The sequence below is a fragment of the Emydura macquarii genome, unplaced genomic scaffold (genome assembly GCF_026122565.2).
Source record: "Emydura macquarii macquarii isolate MOO-44397 ecotype Brisbane River unplaced genomic scaffold, CSIRO-AGI_Emac_v2 contig_480, whole genome shotgun sequence".
In the NCBI taxonomy this organism is placed as follows: Eukaryota; Metazoa; Chordata; order Testudines; family Chelidae; genus Emydura; species Emydura macquarii.
The window spans coordinates 10,880,001-10,885,443 of NW_027130617.1; the positions used below are offsets into that span (position 1 = coordinate 10,880,001).

At 43.7% G+C, this 5,443-nt stretch overlaps 1 long non-coding RNA gene across 1 annotated transcript; it reads left to right on the forward strand.

The window, feature by feature from the left end:
* Window positions 1–1,344: 1,344 nt before the first annotated feature.
* LOC137146770 (uncharacterized) lies at window positions 1,345–4,530 on the forward strand. Its single transcript, XR_010918043.1, has 3 exons — window positions 1,345–1,509; window positions 1,954–2,016; window positions 4,289–4,530. It is a non-coding gene; the product is annotated as an uncharacterized lncRNA (long non-coding RNA).
* The last annotated feature ends 913 nt before the right edge of the window (window positions 4,531–5,443 follow it).

Consider the following 5,443-nt stretch of genomic DNA (forward strand, 5'->3'; position numbering starts at 1 on the left):
CAGCAGCAGCGCGTGGGCGCCCCGCGGGAGCTGCCTACACGCGGCCCAAGGCCCCGGCGCTGGTAGCGTGGCGCGAAGGCGGGCTCCGCGCAGCCCCACAACAGCGGGGCTGGGGGGGGGCGGCAAGGGCTTGCATGGCCCGACCTCCACGGTCAAAACCCGGCCGCGGATTTTCCAGCTGAAGCGCCGCAAGCCTCGTTCCCGGTTGGGCGGGGGGAGGTCACCTCCTGCATGGAAAGGGCCCTAGGGCTGGGACGGATAGCCAGCGCCGGCCTCCCCGCCTGGCTCTTCGGAACTGGGCTTGGCGCTGCCCTGCCCCCATCCCGGCCCCAGTTCCGGCGAGGGGCATTGTTTGTGAGGGGATGGGGCAGATCTCTCCTCTCCTGCCGCCTTGGCTCCAGCTGGCTAGCCCGCCACGTGGGTGTGGAGCAGGCTTGTCTGGACAGACAGGATCACAAGTCCCATTTTATTTCAAATGTCCTTGGCCAGTGTTGGTCCCATGATGTCTGTAGGATTTCCCGCCCCCCATGGGAGGAACTAGTTCCCCTGGGCCCAGGGGACGGCAGTGTAGGTCTAACCTCATGCCTGACTTCTCATGTGGGCATCCTCCGGCAAACCGGTGGCTCAAGCTAGCTCCTTCCACCAGCTGGTGCCGGCCCAGCCAACCTGACAGAGGAGAGAGCCAGGGCCTGCTCATCGGTAACAGCCCCCTCGCTGCAGTGCAGGGACAAAGGGAAGAGTAGCACAGCACCTCCCTCTTCCCAACAATGTACCCAGTAGGGAAGCAGGCCCATGAATCATTGGAAAGGGTACAGGCCTGGGAATGAAATAGAAGCTGGGTCCTATGCCCAGCTCTGCTGCTGATTGACTGTGTCATCTTTGACAAGTCACAGCAGCTCCGTGCCTCAGTTTTACCCATCTGTAAAATGAGTACAATGAAACCTGTCTGCCTTTGGAAAGCCTTTGAGATCTATGGATGGATCCTGCTACATACATGCAAAGTGGTGTTATTTATTATGGGATTTGCTCCTGACTGACCTTATCACTGTTCCTCCCCCTCCCAAGACTGTACATCCCAAATACAAGGGGGTGCTGGTTCTCTCCCTTCTCTACAACAGGTATTCTGTACTATTAGTCATGTTCTTGTGCTGCCCTCATCACCACAGAATCTGTGTTCCCTCTAGCAGTGCCTTAAGCGGTGTGACTAACCTCTGTCACGTGGTTCTCCCCTTCTCCCTTATCATCCCAAGTGGAAAGTTATGAGAGATTTGTTTAAGCTATTTTGGTTGTACCTACGATGCTTTTTGTGTTTCTTATTGTAGGCAAGGTGTGCTTTGCACTATGAATGGGAAATGGTGCTAGTTGAGGTGGAAATCATTTGGCAGGCTTGGATTGATTCCTGAGGAAGCTCTGACTCCTGCACAGATGTGCTTCACTCTTGGGATGGACAGCTTCCTTGTGCCTGAGGAGCAGTTGTCCACCATAGTTCTTCTCATCCCAGAACCGCAGGTGAGTTTTTAGGTATTTTAGGTCTGGATCATTGTGTGCCTTGAAGTTAAAGACAAAGTTCTTGTCTTTGATGTGCCGTTCAATGGGAAGCCAGCAGACAGCAGGTCTGATGTGCTCACTTTAGTCTGGTAAGGGAGTGACAAGTCAGCAAATCTGTATAAATATAGTGTTTGGCTTCATAAATATATAACAATCTCACAAAAACTCATGCTTTTGTAGTCTGGGGTGAGTGATGACTCATGGCAGGTGGTTATCACACGTTATGGTGCTAGGGACCTCAGTACTTACTTACTCACATGGGTAATTCTAAGAGTAGGCCAATTCACTTCAAAGGGTCATGTATGTGAGTAAAAGTTGCATGACTGTCCTATATAGATATGCACATCTATACTGTGTAGAGATATATAAACCATGCACTACTCAGTTATCCACCCATTATTTCAGTTACAGCTCTGGTTTTGAGATTACGGGAGAGAGAAAAGTTGTGTGTTCATGCCGTAAAGGAAGGTAATTAAATCTTGTTATTATTCAGATTAGTTGTCATACCCTATATAGTAACATTTACCCATTATCTTTGTCCTATTTTTAATTCAGTAATAAGTAAACAGCAATGTTTTACATCTAATAGTAGAAAAAGTTTATTTTTTGAAAAAAAAAAAAAGAGAAAACAGTTTGAGACAAATTTATTATCATTTTACTTATAGACTATTTAAGGGTTTTTCAAGAAATGAGCATTTTGCATGGTGCAGGATTGTAGCCCGATTCAGTCCTAGCTATTACTATATGAATCTAGTAGTTGATGATTCTAAAAGGTGGTTTCTGAGATTTGGGTAATGTAGGGTCAGGCTTTCTAAATCGTCTACTCATATGGAGCCTTGGGATGTGGAAAACTATTCTAATTTTAAAGGTCAGCATTTTACTTTGTGAATCATGCTTCTATTATCCAGACACTTTTTAAAATGTAACAAACAAACACACGAACAAACAAAAACACAAACCACTTCCACCAGGGAAAAATCTCCCAAAGTAAAATTTTCCAATAGAATTTCATAAAGTGCACATGTGAATTACATAAGAAGTATTTTTATTTATATAAAGAGATGTAAGGTGGGCCAGATTGTTTGGATCACACGCCGAAAACATTCCATATTGACAGTAGCTTGAATTGTTTATTTTACTGGGGGCTGGAGGGGAAGACTTTTATTTAAACCGATTTAAAAGCTTTATTTTAAAGAGTGAAGATTGGTAGCTGGAGAATACACTCTGCATTCCTTCCATACTGCAGCTGGACTGGCAATAGCCATGGTTTATTTATTTATTTATTTCCTGCACAGAGGGGAGGAAAATATATCGGTCCATGAATCAATCTAGGTAATGGGGAAGGCTGAATGTAATAAATAATACAGTAACAACCCTAAACTAATGAGCTGTTGCTAAGGTACATTTCACAGGCTCATCCTCTATATAAAAAGTCACTAATAATCCCTTGGTGTAATCAGATGATAAAGCTTTGCCATAAGGCAACACCTGTGCAATTAAAGCTGCAGATTCTTTTGCACGTTTCATTAATTTCAGGATTTTCTAAAGGCACAATGACTACACTAATAATCTAGTCTACTTGACTCCATGTCTACTGGAAACAGGGTGTCTAATTAGGTAAAGGTAATTAATTAGAGATAAATGGAGCTAATCAGACTCAGTTAACACTAATTCTCTGAATTAAGACATTTTGGGACACCTACTATTCCTTTGGCTTTGATATTTCCCAACAAACAATGAATTGGAGGTTAGTCAGAGAACACTACATTTATTTTGCTGCATGCTATAGGCCCAATCCTGCAACCATTTACTGACATGAATAGCCTCACTGTGGGCAATGGGCCTGTACTCACTTGAGTGGTCCTTATTCACATGAAGGGGTTTGCAGGATCAGGCCCTTTTTTCAATTTGGGAGCTTGTGGGCTCGATCCACTGGAGTCTTTCCATTGATTTCGGTGGGTGTTAGATTGGGTCCTTCCAGTTTGCCTAAAAAGTCCTGTCTGAGCAAATTGATTTTTGACATTGGAAGATCTCCCAGATTATATTTCATTTGATGCCTTTCTTTTAGAGGTGCTCCAGCCTGCTGGTATTTCACAGAGCTGTAACGTCATTCATCGTAAATTTTATTTTGAGACAAACCCACAAAAGTGAGGAAATTCATAAGAAACTATTAAAGCCAATATTTTCAAACCTGGGTCCCTACAGTTAAGATCCTACATGAAATTGGCCTGAGTTTCAGAGGTGCTGTGCACTTGTAGCTCTCATTAAGATCAGTGGGTCCACTTTAATATTAGGGGTCAAATCCTGCTTGATTTATTCACATAAACAACCCCATTGAATGCAGTGGCCTGCGCCCTTTGCCCTCGATAATACTACTCATGTGCATGACGTAAGCAGGATTGGCCTGAAGACACAAGGGGGGGCCTATGTGTTGGAGGCTGCATTCCCCATGAGATTCCTTCAGGGTGTAGGCATTGTCTCACAGTATTTTACGGACATTTTTGTATGACCATTTCTGTATTATATTGGGTTTTTGGACTATCATATTGTAGTGACATAATAATGGAGTTGGCAGAAGTACCAAGAATGCTGTGATTAGAATATGCAAATATAATGATGCCATTATTAGAATATGCAAATATAACTACAACATAGATTAGTATTTGTGGATGGGATTGCACTGAGCATGTAGAGTTCATGCTTTTTAGAACATGATACTTTTGCCCCTTTTTTTCTTCAGGCTACCAAATGGGATTTCTTCACATGATCTCTGATGGCCTGTAAAATTCAATTTCAAAACATGAGCTACATGAACTGTTTATAAGCTATATGAACCTCAAAGTAGTGATGGAAGCTTCATTCCTTCCCACTTCCCAGAAAGTTTGGATTTTTCAGTCTTAAATCTCCAAAGTGCCTCAATAGATTTGTGAAATGTTGTAAATAAATAACTTCTGGGATGAGCCCTCAAAGGGTGAGTTTCAGCCTGGAGCAAGTTTCTAACAGCTGAGTTTCACTCACCTAAGGAAGAGGGGGGTCATAATAGAAATGTCTGAACACTTTAACTCTAGTAGTACTGGCAGGTACTGTTAGGACTGACCCTTTAAACAACTGTTCAATTATATAAATTGTAAGAGATGGGGAAAAGCTGCTAGGTCATTTAGCTCATTTTTATCAACAGCATGGCAACTTTGGGCTTCACAACCAGGGGCCTGCTGAGACTAAAGTCAATTGAGGTTTCCATTGATCCCAATGGGAGTAGGATGGGGCCCCACATCTTAAAAATACTCCCTCTTCTCCCCCATTCAGAAGATGCTGTAAGTGGAAAATCCTTCCTCCTTCCGTGCAGGTGTGAAATTGTCCCAAATGTAGTAGAAATGGTGCAACTCTACTGCCTGCTGCAGAGGGGCAGGGATTTTGCTTGCACATCCCCTTTATACCTTATAGCCTCATTTCCGGGGGACTCCCTGTGTAGCTGCGCTCACCATCTCTTTGGGAACAGGGCCGGGTCAGAGCTGCCAGACATGTCCCTGCTTCCATCCACTGGCTAGCAGTTGCAGGGAATCAGAGTGATGCTACTGCAGAGGGGATCATATGTGTGGGAGATCCCCAGCACCCTACTCAGTTAACCAGCAAGGGAACTGAGATTTGCCCCTTAGTAGTTTGGCCCCTCTTCTTGTGCATTTGAAGTTGCTAGAAAATGCAGCCTTAGCATGCTGAATATTTTTTACATGTTATAGAAAATTAAAATTATCCACATTCTTTATAGCACCCTTTATTTCTCTACATAATTTTTCAAAGCTAATTTCTAATTATGCCATTGTTTATTGCCTTGCTAAAGATCTGTCCCTTTGAATATAACCATAAATATTTAAGGCTTGGTGTACTTCAACGGCAC